The sequence below is a fragment of the Macaca fascicularis genome, chromosome 8 (genome assembly GCF_037993035.2).
Source record: "Macaca fascicularis isolate 582-1 chromosome 8, T2T-MFA8v1.1".
NCBI classification, from domain to species: domain Eukaryota; kingdom Metazoa; phylum Chordata; class Mammalia; order Primates; family Cercopithecidae; genus Macaca; species Macaca fascicularis.
This window is the reverse complement of record NC_088382.1, coordinates 91,022,042-91,040,001: the sequence shown is the minus strand read 5'-3', so window position 1 is coordinate 91,040,001 and position 17,960 is coordinate 91,022,042. Positions and strand designations below refer to the sequence as shown.

The 17,960-nt window shown below is 37.9% G+C and overlaps 1 pseudogene; it reads left to right on the top strand.

Annotated features, from left to right (window-relative positions):
* The window catches only part of LOC123575228 (peptidyl-prolyl cis-trans isomerase A pseudogene), a 102,478-nt pseudogene that overhangs the window by 32,624 nt on the left and 51,894 nt on the right, over positions 1–17,960 (top strand).

Below are 17,960 nucleotides of genomic sequence, written 5' to 3'. Positions count from 1 at the left end.
GCCAGATACTTCCTGACTTCAGAGACAAAGCATTGGTGGAACTAAAGCAGAAAAAGAGTTCTTCTCATTGTTGAGGCTTTCTTGTTGTACAATCAAAAGACTGTTAACTTGTGTTTATCCTTTTCCTTCAAGGCTCAGGGGTTAGCAGCTTTATAGGTAAAGGCAGTCCTGATCATAAACCTGACTGCATTTGCACAAAACAGTAGAGTTAGCCCATCCCTTCCTGCCTTAAATGTGGGTGCTCACTTCTCTTCCTTACTAATAAATATCCTAGGTAGAATTTTTTTTCCAGAATAGGGCACTTTCATCTGCATCCAAAACCTGTTTAGGCAGATATTCTTCTCCTCAACGATTTTCTTAATGCATCTGAGAACTTGTCTGCTGCCTCTTAGTCAGCAGAAGCTTCTTCTCCTGTTGCTTGATGTTTTTTAAGCCAAATATCTTTCTAAAATTATCAAGCCATCCTTTGCTGGCATTAAATTCTCCAGCTTTAGATACTTCACCTTTCTTTTGCTTTAAGTTTTCATATAATGATTTCACTTTTTCTGAAATCATATTACAGTCTATAGGTAGGCCTTTCTTGTAACAATCCTGCACCTACAGAAAAGCTGCATTTTCAATACACGATAACAAGATACTTTGAAACAAAATGCAAAGTTTTCTTGCCTGCTGGCATGGCTGCACTGAGAGCTTCACAAATCTCCTTTTCTTCTTTTTTTTTTTACAATGGTCCTGATGCTGGATTCATTTATTATGGTGGACAATCACAGCTGCAGACCTCAATCTAGGGTACATATCAAGTTATTCAACTGTTTCTTGTAATGTCATGACTTTGCTTCTTGGGAGCACTTCCAGCACCACTGGTGGCACTTTGAATGGATCTTACGGTTGTTTATGCTGTTGCACTAAACCTGAAAAATATGTGAGAACTACGAGAAATCACTTTTTACTATGATACACAATTTACTACAGAGACCAACTGCTCACGCAGAGATGATTAGCATCACACATCGTTGTAAAGAGATACTCATAGCACTTGAACTCACTGCAACAGCAACAGGAGTTGGCTATAAAATTATTACAATAGTGCAATATATACTGCAGTTAATTTTATGCAGTTATGATTTCATACTGCATCTTTACATTTGTTTTACATCTTTACATTTCTTTTGACTTCAGATGGCACCATGTATGGTATGTGTTTGTGTCTGTACATTTTGATAAATGTTAACTTTCTATGATAGATTAGTGTACATTTTAAGAAAGTAAATGATAGGCTAGTATCTACATATATTTTATGCATTCATGATATACCTAACCTTTTTCTTATTTTTAAAAACTTTCTAGGCTACATGGTTTATCTGCAAATTTTTTCAAATTGTTGCAAATTTCCAAAGAAATTTTCAACATATTTATTGAAAAAAATCTACATATAAGTGGACCTATGCAGTTTAATCCCATATTATTTAAGGGTCAACTGTATATACCTAGCAGTGAATTATAGGGTCATATGGTAATTCTATACTTAACTTTTTGAGAAACTGCCACTGTTTTCCACATGCCTGGGCCATTTTCCATTTCCACCAGCAATGTACAAGGCTTCCAATTTCTCTGCATCCTTGCCAGCATTTGTTATTTTTCACTTTTGTATCATAGCCATCCCTGTGGGTGTAAAGAGGTACTTAATTGTGATTTTGATTTGCATTTCCTTCATGACTACTGATGTTGAACATCATTGCATGTGCTTGTAAGCCACTTGTATATCTTCTTTGGAGAAATGTCTGTACAAGTCCTTTGTCCATTTTGTAATTGGATTATTTGTTTTTGATTGTTGAATTATAGTTTCTTTATGTATTCTGGATGTTAGATCATTATCAGATATACGATTTGCAAATACTTTCTCACATTCTGTAGGTTGTCTTTTTACTTTCTTGATTATGTTTTTTTTTTTTTTTTTGAGACGGAGTCTCACGCTGTTGCCCAGGCTGGAGTGCAGTGGCGCGATCTCGGCTCACTGCAAGCTCCGCCTCCCGGGTTCCCGCCATTCTCCTGCCTCAGCCTCCTGAGTAGCTGGGACTACAGGCGCCCGCCACCGCGCCCGGCTAATTTTTTTTTGTATTTTTAGTAGAGACGGGGTTTCACTGTGGTCTCGATCTCCTGACCTTGTGATCCGCCCGCCTCGGCCTCCCAAAGTGCTGGGATTACAGGCTTGAGCCACCGTGCCCGGCCTTGATTATGTTTTTTGATGCATAAAAGTTTTGGATGTTGATGAAATCCAATTTATTAATTTTTTTCTTTTGTTATATATGCTTTGGGGGGTCACATATAAGAATTCATTGCCCAATCACAGTCATGAAAATTTATCCCTATTGTTTTCTAGGAGTTTTATAATTTTAGTTTTCATGTTTAGGTTGTTGATTTATTTTGAGGTAGTTTTTATATATAGTATGAGATAAGGGTCCAAATTCATTCTTTTCATGTGTCTATTTAGTTATCTGAGCATCATTTTGGAAGAAACGATTGTTTCCCCCACTGAATGGTCTTGGCATCTTTGTCAAAAAAATGGCCATGGACGGATGGTTTTATTTCTGGACTCTCAATTCTATTGCATTGGTCTATACAGTAGTCCCCAGTTAGTCACAGAGGATATGTTCCAAGACCCCCAGTGGGTGCTTGAAACTGCAGAAAGTAGCATACCCTATACATACTGTGTTTTTTCATATATGTATATAATGTTTTCTCAGTGAACATGTATACCCAAAGTTTAATTTATAATTAAGCTCTGTAAGAGATTAACAACAACAATTAGGCCGGGCGCGGTGGCTCAAGCCTGTAATCCCAGCACTTTGGGAGGCCGAGACGGGTGGATCACGAGGTCAGGAGATCGAGACCATCCTGGCTAACCCGGTGAAACCCCGTCTCTACTAAAAAATACAAAAAACTAGCCGGGCGAGGTGGCGGGCGCCTGTAGTCCCAGCTACTCGGGAGGCTGAGGCAGGAGAATGGCGTGAACCCGGGAGGCGGAGCTTGCAGTGAGCTGAGATCCGGCCACTGCACTCCAGCCTGGGTGACAGAGCGAGACCCCGTCTCAAAAAAAAAAAAAAAAAAAAAAAAAAACAACAATTAATAATAAAATAGAACAATTATACCATACTCAGAATGGCACACAATTTAAAACTTATAAATTTTTCATTTCTGGAATTTTCCATTTAACATTTTCAGGCCATGATTGACATTGACTGCGGGTAACTGGAACTGCAGAGAGCAAAACTGCACATAAGGGGAGACTGCTATATGTCTATCTATATATTTAAACTTATGTAAGTACCACACTGCTTTGATTGCTACATCTTTATAGTAAGTTTTTAATTTGGGAAGTATGAATCCCTCCAACTTTTCTTTTCAAGATGTTTTGCTATTTGAGACCCCTTGCAATTACATATAAATTCAAGGATCCACTTTTTCACTTCTGCAAAAAATGCCATTGGAATTATGATAACAATTGCATTGACTCTATGGATTGCTTTAAGTATTAATAGTATTAAGCCTTCCAATTGCCAGGCGCGGTGGCTGAAGCCTGTAATCCCAGCAATTTGGGAGGCCGAGACGGGCGGATCACGAGGTCAGCGGATCGAGACCATCCTGGCTAACAAAGTGAAACCCCGTCTCTACTAAAAAATACAAAAACTAGCCGGGCGAGGTGGCGGGCGTCTGTAGTCCCTGCTGCTCGGGAGGCTGAGGCAGGAGAATGGCGTAAACCCGGGAGGCGGAGCTTGCAGTGAGCTGAGATCCGGCCACTGCACTCCAGCCTGGGCGACAGAGCGAAACTCTGTCTCAAAAAAACAAACAAACAAACAAACAAAAGAAAACAAAAAAAAGCCTTCCAATTTAGGAACATAGAATGTCTCTCCATTTAATTAGGTCTTCTTTAATTTTTTCCAACAATATTTTGACATTTTCAGGAGAGTATCTGTTTAAATTTCTACAGATAAAAGACCTCAGGTCAAAGATAGATAAAATTCCAAATATATCACCAAATTTTCCCTTGGAAAGGTTTGCCAACTTACCCTTCCATTCAATCTTTATTAATGTAAGGAGTAGAAAATGGTATTTCATTACTATGATTTTCACTTCTTTGATTCTTGGTGATGTTGATACTTTTTCATGAGCTTATCGGTGGTTTATAATCCTAAATCAGGAGCATTTACTTGTAAACAAATCTCAGTAATGATTGAATTTTGAAACTGAATTCATAGAACTTATAAACCTGGTTGTCATAAACCAATGTGAATGCAAATGAGGACAGTATTATTGTTATTGTTTCATTAGTGGTATTAAAGCTATCTCACATAATATTCTTACTTATATACCATAAAGCATATTAATTTCAAAGTCCTTCATTTTAATTTTGTAGAAAATTAGTAAATCAGAATATTTAGGAAGATGTAATAGTTTGTTTTGTCTTTTACTCTATGTTTTTCCTGGAACCATTATTCCATATATAAACAGTACTACTTCAGCAACTAAACATGAATAAATTTCTTTGGTACTGGTGTACCTTATGCTCCTACTTAAACTGGCACTGCAATTGAATTTTAGAGCTGAAAAGAACCTTAGAGACCACTTAGTGTGCTCTCTAATTTTATGGATAAGGAATCTGAGGCCCAGAGAGGTGATGTAGTTTAACAGAGGTCACGGTTACTCAGTCATTCAGGGGCAGGATGCAAGGCACCACGGTCCTTCCAGTAGACTAAAGTTATGTCTTGTATAGTCAGTAAAACAGTGTAAGAGCGACGTTGAAAAATTGTGGAGTGCTTTTACATTGCTCTTTTGCTAATGCAACCAGCAGTATGTTTTGAATGTTTGACTTAGTAAATCATTGAATCATTAACAAATAAATAAAAATTAAAAACCTACGTGCTCCTTCTGCAGGTTTCAGAGGCTAAAAATGGCTGCCACAATCCAATCAACCATTAGAACAAGCCGTGAGGGGAAGGAGGCAGAAATTGACCCTTTCAGCTTTGCTAAATGTGGTCTCTTTGTCCCACATAGCCCTAGGAGAAAGTGGTGCAAATATTTTAGTACTTCAGGGCAAACATTTCCTCCTTCCAAATCCTATTCTCATTGTACGAATTAAGAGCCTGAGCCCTAGATTTCAAGTTTCTGAGCTTGGATTCTGATTCAGTCATTTGCTAGCTACATACACTTTCAAGCCTTACTTTTTCGTCTGTCAAATGGACATAATAATAGTCATTATTTCGACAATAAATAAAAAGACAAAATATACATGAAGTACTTAATATATAGAGACTTAGCATGTGACAATGGAGACAAATGGCTGTAAATGCTCCTTAAAGCATTAGTAAATTGTAGAAGGTGTGCACAGTGTGCAGCTCATTCACTTAATCTCATTGCTGGAGGAAAAAACTGCCTCCACAGTACCTGAAATTGTTGACTACTTCAAATTTTCAACATATTTTTGTTTGTGTATACTCTTTGTAGATGGAGCATTGTAAGGCATATGTGATTTGGGGTTTTTTTAACAATGTGTTTCAAGATATGGGATAATATGCTCATTATAAAGCTATTTAAGACTGAGAGCATGGGACCAATAATTCTCTGAGGATCTAAAGTATGTTTTTGAAGACTTAGAAGAAAAAACTCAACAGAATAAATGTGTTCAAAAAGTTGATAAAGCTTATATGTACCATTTTAACTGCAACTTGGAAAGATGTTTCAATAAGATAGTAAGGAATTACATACTCCTAAATTAGGTGAATATCAAGAATACTTTCTTTTATTATCTTAATATTTATTTACTAATAAATATAGAAAATTTCCAATAAAAATTAATGAAATATAAAAATTAATAAATATATCTGACATCTAGAGGCTAATTACAATTTATAAAAAATTTCAGATCATACCAAGAGTCATAATTAATTTAAAGGAAGAGATACATTTTGAAAAGAAATAGTAAGGCTGGGCACAGTGGCTTGCATCTGTAATCCTAGCACTTTGAGAGGCTGAAACAGATGGATCACTTGAGGTCAGGAGTTCGAAACCAGACTGGCCAACATAGTGAAACTCCGTCTCTACTAATAATACCAAAAAAAAAAAAAATTAGCCAGGTGTGGTAGTGGGCACCTGTAATCCCAGCTACTTGGGAGGCCAAGGCAGAAGCATTAGTTAAACACGGAAGGCATAGGTTGCAGTGAGCCGAGACTGCGCCACTGCACTCCAGCCTGGGCAAAAGGGCGAGACTCTGTCTCAAAAAAAAAAAAAAAAAAAAAAAGAAATAGTGAATAAGGTGAATAAGCTTTGGATTATTTGATAATCAAGTTAGTGAACAGGAATAAGTCATATGAACACACTGAAAAATGATATACATTTCTTGCTGTTTTGACAGGCAATACCAACATTGACTAAGATCACATGGGATTCATAATATGCTGCTACAAAGAAGGCATTGATAGCAAGCTGGGTGATGAGTGTTTTCAATGCAGGAGTAATGAAATTGGTTATTGCCACAGTGAAATGAAAGTCCCTGAAATCTTATCATTTGTCATAGAAAGAAGTAATCAGAGCATACCATCAAATATAGTAGCGTTGCATCAAGCAATTAATTATTTTGAAAAACCATACTGTTTTTGTAGATTTTATGATACTTTGTGTACACATCAACTTCTTTAAATTTGTAATTTGTTGTTGGTTTTATTTTTTCTTTTACTTTTAATTACATTTATTTTATTCCCATGCAATAAGTTTTTTTTTCTTCAGTTTCTTCTGGGATCTCTTTTTCTTCTGTGCAATTGCCTTTTCTGGTTTAGAAACAATTTCTTCCCTTTCAGTAAGGATCATCTGGATGTGTGTGAACACACCATTTCTATAAAGTGACTTCTTTCATACTATAAAGTGACATCTTTCCGATACCTTGTGGTTTTTCATACATGTGTACTCTTGATGACCTGGGAAGTTTCATGTGTGTTCTTAAAGTGAACACAAAGATTTGAAACTCTTGATTTGCATGATTTTTGTGGAGTTTTCTGGGTCAGATGAATAGCAAACTGTTTTCACATATCACCTTAGGCCACTTAGGGGAAGAGCAATTTGTTTTTTAATCATTCTAAATAAATATTTATTTTGCAGCTAATTCTGTAATTGTAATTTTTATCATTTTTTTCATAAAGAAGAACTCCCAAATTGTATACATTTCTTTTTTTTTTTTTTTTTTTTTTTGAGACGGAGTCTCGCTGTGTCTCCCAGGCTGGAGTGCAGTGGCGTGATCTCGGCTCACTGCAAGCTCCGCCTCCCGGGTTCATGCCATTCTCCCGCCTCAGCCTCCCAAGTAGCTGAGACTACAGGCGCCCGCCACCACGCCCGGCTAGTTTTTTGTATTTTTAGTAGAGACAGGGTTTCACCATGTTAGCCAGGATAGTCTCGATCTCCTGACCTCGTGATCCACCCGCCTCGGCCTCCCAAAGTGCTGGGATTACAGGCTTGAGCCACCGCGCCCGGCCAATTGTATACATTTCAAGCTCACAAAATCTGGATCTGCCCCTGGGTAGGGGAGATACGAAGGATCAAGAGAAAGATTAAACATACTCAGGCATGGTGGCTCACGCCTGTAATCCCAGCATTTTGGGAGGCTGAGTTAGAAATATCATTTAAGACCAGGAGTTAAGACAAACCTGGTCAACATAACAAGACCCTGTCTCTACAAAAATAAAATTAAAATACAATTTTATTAAAAAGAGAAGGATTCAAGAGAAAGATCAAGATCGAGAGGGACCTCCCTACTGAGTAGAGTCTCACACCCCAGCTGCCTCTTCTTCTCACTTGCAGACCAAACTTCCCTGGCCTGCTTTTCTTCCATATTTGTCACAGTTATTCATGCTGTTACAGCCATAGCTATCTGCTAGAATACTGCATTGAGTGTGAAGTGCAGTGCACAATAGTGCTATAGAAGTCTGCAGGTAAAAGGTAAGCACAATGATCAGTGCCCGAAAAAGAGACTGGTTAGTGGTATGAGAAGGTAATTGCCTCTTGAGCAAATCAGAGCTTGGGCAGGGCACAACAACATAATGCCAAGTGTGATAGTTAATACTGAGTGTCAACTTGATTGGACTGAAGGATGCAATATTGATTCTAGGTGTGTCTGTGAGGGTGTTGCCAAAAGATATTAAGTGGGCTGGGGAAGGCGGACCCACCCTTAATTGGGTGGGCACCATCTAATCAGCTGCCAGTGAATATAAAGCAGGCAGAAAAACGTGAAGAGGCATGACTGGCCTAGCCTCCCAGCCTACGTCTTTCTCCCGTACTGGATGCTTCCCACCCTCCAACATTATACTCCAATTCTCTAGTTTTGAGACTCAAACTGGCTCTCTTTGTTCCTCAAGCTTACAGACAGCCTATTGTGGGACCTTGTGATAGTGTAAGTTAATACTTAATAAACTCCTTTTTATATATATCCTGTTAGTTCTGTCCCCTAAGTTAATACTTAATAAATTCCTTTTTATATATATCCTATCAGTTCTGTCCCCTAAAGAACCCTGACCGAAACAGATTTTGGTACCAGCAGTGGCTCTAGAGGAACAGAATATTAAGGATGGAGTTCTTTTGTTGGTTTTGGGGTTTCTGGAGTCAGCTACTTAATATGATTAGATCCAAAAATGCTAAGGACTCCACTTCTGATAGTGTGGAGAACACTGAGAGTTCTTGGCAGAAATTGTTTAAAGAGCTATGCCAAATAAATGCATTTGACACCCCTGACTTATTGCTCATAAGAGGCAAAGAGTTTATAATACCTTTGACCATATGTGAAGAACCAAGGAACATAATGAAGCTGGTTGGTTGTTCCTAAGTTCAGTGGACAAAATGATAAAAGAAAATGACGAACTTGGGAATTCTGTCTCCCGGCTTCAGAAGCAGATACTGAGCCTCAAATCTGCTATGATTGCCCTGAGTGAGAGTCTTACCTCCTGTAGAGAAGGAGCTGAAATTGTGGGAACACAGACACAAGCTTTTATCATGCGAGTGGCTGACCTGCAACAAAAGATGCAAGTACAGCCTCGCCAGGTGTCTACTGTTAAAGTGAGGGCATTGATTGGAAAAGAACTGACTAATATACTAAGGCATTATTAAATAAGTTGTAATGAATCCCAAAGTGTCCAATGGTGACTACAGAATTTCCATATAGGTTCATATAGGTTGGTTATTTGCTTGAAAGGTAAAGACGGGAGACATGTAAAGTAAGTTTGCATAGCTAGACCCAGTGTTTACTTATATACTACATGTTATTTGAGGTGGCTTGCAACAAGGGGGATGCTAATGGAGGCTATGTGGGGTAGGGGCTGGGAGTACGGCATCTCCTGCCCATACCATCCCAGGGAGCCCACCCTGACCCCTTGATGCCTTGCTGTAAAATATTAGCTACAGGTTGTATTTATTGCAGAATTATTTAGCTTTTATTTTGTCAATTCCTTAAAATGAGCCAACAAAAATTTAAGAACATTAAATTGTGTATAAACACAAAAGATTTAGAACCACAAAACTGTAAGGAACCTCTTTTAAATTCAAATGTAAAATCTAAGTTTATTTGCAGGAATAACTCCAGAGTTACCTGCAGTTCATGCAAGATTCTCCGTTCTATAGTAAATGATGTACTTCACAACATCATTCAACACAAAATTCACTATTCATATACCCAGTAGGTCTGGCTATTGTGCCTGCATCTGGGCATACAAAGGACAAGAAACAGTTAATTGAACCTTTGCTCTGAGCTCAGTAATCTGGACTAGAACAACAGTATTACATGGAATGTAAGTGTAAGTATGTTGACTCTCCTCTGGAAAGAAGTGAGGGGAAAATAGCTTTTGTTTTTCGTGGAAGAAGAATCACTCCTCCCAAAAAGGAGTAGAAAATGGAAATTATTCCATGGTGAACATGAAGATTAATTGCTTATTTCTTCCTTGGGGAATGCTTTTGAAAAGCATGTTAATTTTTTATCTTCAGAGGCCTGACATTTTTTAATTAATTTACAGTAATGTGCTAGCATCTTAATACATTTTTTCTTATGTTAGAAAAAAAGTATGCTTTCTAAGTGACTTGGGCCCGCAGTAGGAAAAAAAATTGAGAAGTATGGGAAAGGCATTAAGTCACCTGAAGACCTGCTTGTTTCCCTTCATAGTTTTGCCGAAAATTAGTTAGGCTTGCATGCTGTTACTTCTGTTCTATTTTTAAAATTTTCTAAATCATTAATACATTTATATAAGCAAACCTACACTCATATTTATTTAAACAGAATTCTCAAAAGTTATTTTTCAGAACTGATTAAGATTTAACTTAGACTTACACTTTTAAGAAAACAAGCATTTTTGCAGTGAGTTTCAAGGAAAGCTTAGAAATCTTGGTATTTGTAAATCTCACTGAGATTATCACAGTAGGAGCCAAACCATATCTTGGAACTTTGCATGTCATTTTCTACTCAGCTAATAACGTGTAACAGTTAAGAACTAATCATCTCAGCATGGCTGTACCTGCTGTTCGAGGCTTGGTGGCAGATAATTGCAGCTCAAAGTATTAGAGGAAAGAAGGAAAGAAAATGTAATAGTATTTCCTTTGTAGAGAATAGGGGCAGTTATAGGAAAGAATTATATAATTGTGATTTCTGAATTATTTATCTAGTGCCACAGATGTCACAGGGCTTGAAGTAGAGTTTCATTATTTAACATGAGTAAGATGCAGGATCTAAAGGCTGTCCTAATAAAATTTAAGTCATTGACTCTCCTTTCAAGGATGGAAGATAAGAAAATTGTGATTGCAGTCATGCTTAATTCCATAGAACTGAGAGGTACAGCCAGGCAGAGAACCCAAAGAAGAAAGAAGTTAAGCTTTTCAAAAAAGTGGGGGCTAAGTTCCATATGGCTCGCCTGGTGAGGACCAGATGGCCGGGGCCGTGTGCTGGAAGAGCTGACGCCGGTCAGCAGGCAGCTAGAGAGTCTGCCTGCTGGAGCCTTGCATGAGTAAAGGGTTTCAATCAGTTAGGACAAGGAAAAGTGATGATTTTTATGTTTTTGATTCCTTGATTTATGCATTTCTAGGAGTGAAATAAAGTGGTATGAGGACAGATGTGAAAAAAAGGTAGAATAGTCTCTTGATAGGCCTACTGGTGCCAGAAGCCTAAGAGAACAGCTCTGGTTGCTAAACTAGAATTCCAACATCTCCACAATAAAAACTAATGTTTGTGTCGTGATTTCTATGCCAGATTTTTAAAATGTCACCATCTTATTAGGTAGGTCCTAATTTTGTCCTTATTTTGTAAATGAAGAAATAAGGCCCAAAGACACAGGTTTGGTAATATTGTCCTAAGATTAGTCATGGAGCCATTTCTGATTTCAGAATTCAAGAGTTCACTCTTAGCGCTTCCTTTAGACCACCTGTCTGGAAGACGTGTACTTATTTAAAAGCAAGTCTTCCTTCTCCATCATACACAGAGAGGGAAGGAGGGAGTCATTCATTTACTCAACAAGTATTTACTGAACATCTGCAATGTGCCAGGACCCATCGCCTAGGCCATGTGGATGTTTAAGGTGTAAGGATCAAGAATGATGTACAACCTAGTGATTCTCAATTTTTAAAAATCTTTCTCCCTCTAGAGAATTCACTTTCACACTCTTTGTAAGTTACTCTTCTAGAAAGAATAGTGCTAATCATATTGCCCTCTCTGTAATTTTCCACTGTGCCCTTGCCTCCTGTTCCTCATGTACACATACCTCCTGCTCCCACCAAACTGGATCATAGCTATTCAGAGGCTGAAACGGGAGGATGGCTTAAGCCCAGGAGTTAGTTCAAGGCTGCAGTGAGCCATGATCCTGTCACTGCACTCCAGCCTGGGCTACCAAGGGAGACCTTGTCTCAAAACAAAGCAAAACAAAACAAAAAAACCTGTTCTCCCCCGTATGCCCAACACTTGCCATCTTTGACTTCCTTGATGATACTCTTCTTTCTACTGTCTCACCTCAAAATCCTTCTTGTCCAACTTAAATGCAAACTTCCGCCACAAAACCGTCCCTGGATTTTGTCCATACGCCACAGCTGAAAACACTCTCCCTGCCCTCCCTTGAGACTTCTAGGATGCTTTGTCCTTGCCTCTCATGACATCTTGTACATTTTGACAGTGTTGTGATTATTTTGTATAGTCTTATTGACCCTTCTTGATTGGGAGCATTTTAAAAGAGCGTTTTTAAACTTACCCATCTCTGTGTACTCCAAGATCTAGCAATGTATTGAATAGATGGTTGAATAATAAATTTCCTCAAACACAATTTTCCATATATTAAAGACAACTCTGTGATTCAAAGCTAAATCATGCCATATTTTTAGAATGTCTTTATCCAGGAACATCAAAGATGGGTAACTTTCCTCAAGAACATTATGAAAGACAGTCCCTACGGGCAGGTACCACAAATAAGGACACTTTTTTGTTTATTTAGTAAAATTTACCTATGTTTTCCAGAATTGCTGTGTTTTTTGTTTGTTTGTTTATCTAAGCCCTATACCTATAGCTGACACTTTTCCAACCTCTTAACCTCCATTATCCCCTTCTTGTTCTGGCCCTTATCACCTCTGTCCTGGACTCTTGCGAGAGATTCCCAAGTGACATCTCTGACTTCTAACTCTCTCTCTCTCTACTGTAAACCACCTACAGACTCCAAAGTGGTCTTTCTAAAATATGCTCCAAAGTGGCAATAGACCAGAGTGGTTAAGAAGCTGGGCTTTGCAATCACCATTTCCCAGGTTTTCGTCTCTGTTTGGCCACTTACTGGCTCTGTGGCCTTGGACAAATTACTTAACTTTTCCAATCCTCAATTTCTTCTTCCATATTACTCAATAAAATTACTCCTCTGTCTCATAGTAATACAGTTTGGCTCTGTGTCCCGAACCAAATTTCATCTCGCATTGTAATCGCCAGGTGTCGAGGGAGGAACACGGTTGTACCATGGGGATGGTTTCCCCCATGCTGTTCTCATGAAAGTGAAGGACTTCTCACGAGAGCTGATGGATTTAAGTATGGCACTTCCTGGCTCGTTCTCTCTCTCTCTCTCTTTCTCTCTCCTGCCACCATGAAAAGATGTGCCTTGCTTCCCCTTCGCCTTCCACCATAATTGTAAGTTTCCTGAGTCCTCCCCAGTCATGCAGAACTATCCATTAAACCTTTTTCCTTTATAAATTACCCAGTCACGGGCAGTTTGTTATAGCAGTGTGAAAACAGACTAATACCCATAGTGTTGTTGTGAAAACTTTTCATGTGAAATGCTTAAGTAACATGCCTAGCATAAGTCTCAGGTACTGAATAGGGCTATCATTTTAGTGTCATTCTTTTGCTAAAAACAAAAACACACTATAAATAGTTTTTAATAGGTTTCCATTTAAAATATTCATTTCTTAGCTTGAAATATAAAATATGAAGCTCTTGATAATCTAGCATCATTCTATCTTTTCATCATGATTTCCTACTCATTCCTTCGTGTAAGTCACGAAGGATTTTTCAGCCACGAAGGATTTATCAATTTTCCCACCTCATGTTCACACCTATGAATATGTTGGTCACTCTTACTGGGATTCTCCAGAAGTCCATCTGTTAAACTCCTACTATCATACACAACTTAAATATAAACTCCTTGGTGAAGCCTTCCTGGTTACCTCAGACAAAATTAATTCTCCCATTTTGTTCCCAAAGCCATGTTGTTCTTAATTCTACTAAAGTAGGTTTCTTACAGCATTGTCATTGTTTGTTTATTAGTTCCTCTCAGTAAGCTGTAAAATCCTTTTAAGAATGTGTTTTACTGGTTTCTGGGTAGCTAATACGTACTAGAATTGAGTGGCACAGACACCCATAAATATCTGTAAAATAAGTGAATAAATGTATAAATGAATAAATTCATGAACCAAGTAACTCATTCTTTGTGGATGAAAGATATAAAGTCAGGTAACATGTATTGGCCTGAGCATTTCACTTATAATATGAAATGACAAAACACACACACACACATACACACACACACACACACAAAGAAAAATCAAAGAAACAATTTAATATCAGACAATGGTTTTGGAAAACAGTATTCCCTGCACGCCTATTTTAGCCTAATCTTCTAAAGCCTTTCTTCACATCTGCAATAACTCCTGGGCAGTCAAAGTTCATAATGGTGACCTGGAGCGACCACAAGTCAAAAACCATTTTCTGGTTACTTTTCAATTGACAGGACATTCCATTTATTACGATAATTTAATTCCTGGTCCATCAGGGCTTACTATAATAAGAAAGGCAGTCAGAATTATACTTCTGGGATTCATGAAAGCAAATAATCCTAGACAAAGAAAAACCTTTATGCTCAAAGGTTTACTCTGTGGCATTATATACAATAGCCGAAAAATTACAAACAAGCCAAATGCCTAAAATATAATCATGTTAAGTGCACGATGGTACATTTACTCGGAGGAATTCTGCTTTTTAGAATTATGTTCTTAATGTGCATATAGTATAAGGGGAAAATTAAATGTGTTAAATTTAAAATCAGGGTATATAGCTGCAAATAGACAATTATTACAACAATGTAATACAAACAATTATAGAAAAATGCTGAAAAAACACATCAAATATTAATATTGTTTGGGTAGTGAAGCCATGATTTTTTTTCTTTTTGGTAATTCCTAAGTATTCCTTAATGGAATCTAGTATTATGTTTACAAAATATTAACTAATTGTTTTATTTTATTGATTGATTTAGAGACAGAGTCTTGCTCTGTCGCCCAGTCTGGAGTGAAATGCTGTTATCTTCGCTCACTGCAACATCCGCCTCCTGGGCTGAAGCAATTCTTGGGCCTCAGCCTCCCGAGCAGCTAGGATTACAGGCACGTGCCACCATTGTATTTTTAGTAGAGACAGGTTTCTCCATGTTGGCTAGGCTGGTCTCAAACTCTTAGCGGCAAGTGATCCACCCAATTCAGCCTCCCAAAGTGTTCGGATGATAGGCGAGAGCCACCAAGCTTGACCTAATTATTTAATTTAAAAGACTATTTTGATGGACCAAACCTGCTCACTCAAACCACTGGGCTAATTTAGTCCAATGTATGTTAGAAGCTTCTGTGAGTAAGCCATCCTAAAAAGTCACTGTTAGATATTTGCTAAGCTCTTATCTCAGTTCAACAAGCTTCAGTGAAGCACCTATTGTGTGAGGTTTTTGTATTAGGTGTTGAGGTGAGAGAGAGAGAAGATGCAAAGAGAATAAGCAGTATCTCATGGAAGGGACTTCAGCCTCGACTTACATGGCTGCACATACCCTACTCGGTCCACTCGTGTGCAGCCTGTCTGTGTCAGATGCTCTAACAGAGATGAGAATAAAGGGCCACACAGGATTAAACTCCACTTGATAGCATGGGAAGCTGACATTTGAGTTGGGAGTTAAAGATTTTGAAGTGTAAAAATGTGAGGGAGAAACTCCAGAAAGATGAAGAAAGTCATTAAAATGCGCACAGAGTAATGAGTTGTCTGCTGTGATGGGAACATTCGGTATGAGGTGGGGAAAGGCTTGGAAGGAGGCAAGTATAATTGCAGTAATGCATTTGTTGGCAGTGACGTAAAAAACCTAAATAAACTTGTTCCTCTTCCAAGTTTTAAATATTATATACTTAATTTATTCTGGAATACTCATATCCATAACTTGATTTCCCATAATTTAGTCTCTTTTTTCAGTTCTAGATTTGCATAATTATAGTTACAATTATAACAACATCAAATCTTTTTCCAGGATTTACCTGTGCCAGACACTCTGCTAAGTGTGTTCTGTACATTGTCTGAGATGAGCCTCATGAAAACGATAGGAGTTAGGTCCTTATCCCCGTACTACAGATGAATAAACTGAGTCACAGAAATGTTAAATATTTTTTCCAAAATCACACAGGTGGTAAATAGGAATGAAAAGATGTAAAGGCCAAAACTAATCACATGGCATTGAATTAAAATTAATTCTCAGGGCTTGAGTCCACCGAACTAGGTAGTGCCCTACCAATGTAGTTCCATAGGAAAGTCGCTAGATGGCAGAACCAGCCTAGCTTGCATAGAGTTGGGACTGGGCGCGGTCAAATCTTGGACGCCAAGAGGTTTAGCAACGGTGACAAATAGCTGCCTTCCTTCAAACATAGCAGATTGAAATAGGAATAATAATGATTAAGCTTTAAAGGGACCTTTTTTTATTTTTTCAAGTCAAGAATCAAAAACAGCTAATCAAAATAATTTCCCACATATTTAAAATGTATCATCGACAAAATAAAACTAAAGAGAATATATGCCTTTTCATTCCTTCCTTCACCGAGATGGGAGGGTGGACGGCTGTAATCCTGGCCTTTTAAATTGTAGATATCTCTGGTTTCAAATGGCCATACATCTGTCTGCTACAGTGGTAAATCTAGAGTGGTAGACCTTGTTTTATTTACTACCTACCAGGGTAAGAGTCCTACTTACACTAGTAAAGGTCTGGTAATTGCCTACTTGGATTGACTTATACATTTCCCTTCATTCTGTTAAATTTTCAACTATTGAACTTAGGTTGAATAGGCACAAATCTTAAGTACAAATATTTATCATGTAGAAACAGTCCAAAAAATACATATATGAGGCAGGACCTAATTTTATCCTCTGTCATCTGTAATTTAGTTCTTCAGATGGGTTGATGCCAAAATTCAAACAAACTTTGCTCTAAGACCTAAAATAATCATTTCTGTTAATAGCACTGACAAAATTCACCTAACTTGTAGGTATGAATCGATCACAGGGGCACTCCAACAATTCTTGGTTTAAAACACAGGCTCTACCCAAAGTCACAATACGTGGGGATCTCTGTGTAATTGAGGGCTTCATGATGGGAGCACTCTAAATATGTAACGGATGCATCAGGCTGAGTCACAGCAAGTTCAGGTCACAATTTACTCACACAAACCATGGGAATCCTTGACTAGACATTTCCTGTTTCTTAGAGGGCATATAACCCCGTGCCCCTCACTTGCCTCATGTGCTCCTTGCCCATCCCCCAGCCCTATTTAAAAGGGAAAAAAGTCCTAGCCAGAAAACTTGTCATTAAAGAACACAAAGAAGAATTTGTAGTTCCAAAATGTGAAATAAGAAGAACCATTCAGACGTATGTGGAATGAAACAGAAAGTATGTCACCCATTGTGATTTTGCTAGAACATGCCCCAGAGGCTATTCCTTTAAAGGGGAGCAAAAAGCCTCTCTTCTTCCTCCATCTTCCTCTGTTCTTCAAAAGGAAGAAGTGCTAATATCTTTGAATTGGATCCCAGAGTATTTATAGGCGATATATGTATTTATATGTGTGTACATTTACATATATAATCAGCTTTCTTGAGATATACTTAATATAACATAAAATCCACCAGTTTTATTTTGAATTTTTGATGAGCCTGGCCAAATGTATACTGTTGTGTATCCACCACTTTTATCATGAACATTTCTCATGACTTCCAAAATTGCACAGTCCTTTGTGCAAACAATCTTCTAACTCTTTCCCCTCTCCCAGCTCCTGACAATAAATACTCTGCTCTCTGTCACTCTAGTTTTTCTTTTTCTGTAATGTCTTATAAATGAAATTACACTGTGAGTAGTCTTTTTTACCTGGCTTCCTTCATTCAATATAATGCTTTTAAAGATTCAGCCACGATACTGTATATTTCGATGGAGTTTTTAATTGCTGAGTAATAGTCCATTGTGTGAATATACTACAATTTGCTTATCCCTTCACCAGCACTAAACATTTTTTTTATTTTAGTTTTTAGCTATTATGAATAAAGCTACAAGGAACATTCACATACAGGTCTGTGTGAACACATGTTTTCATTTATCTTGGGTAAACTCCTAGGAGTGTGTGTGCTAGGTCACCTTGTA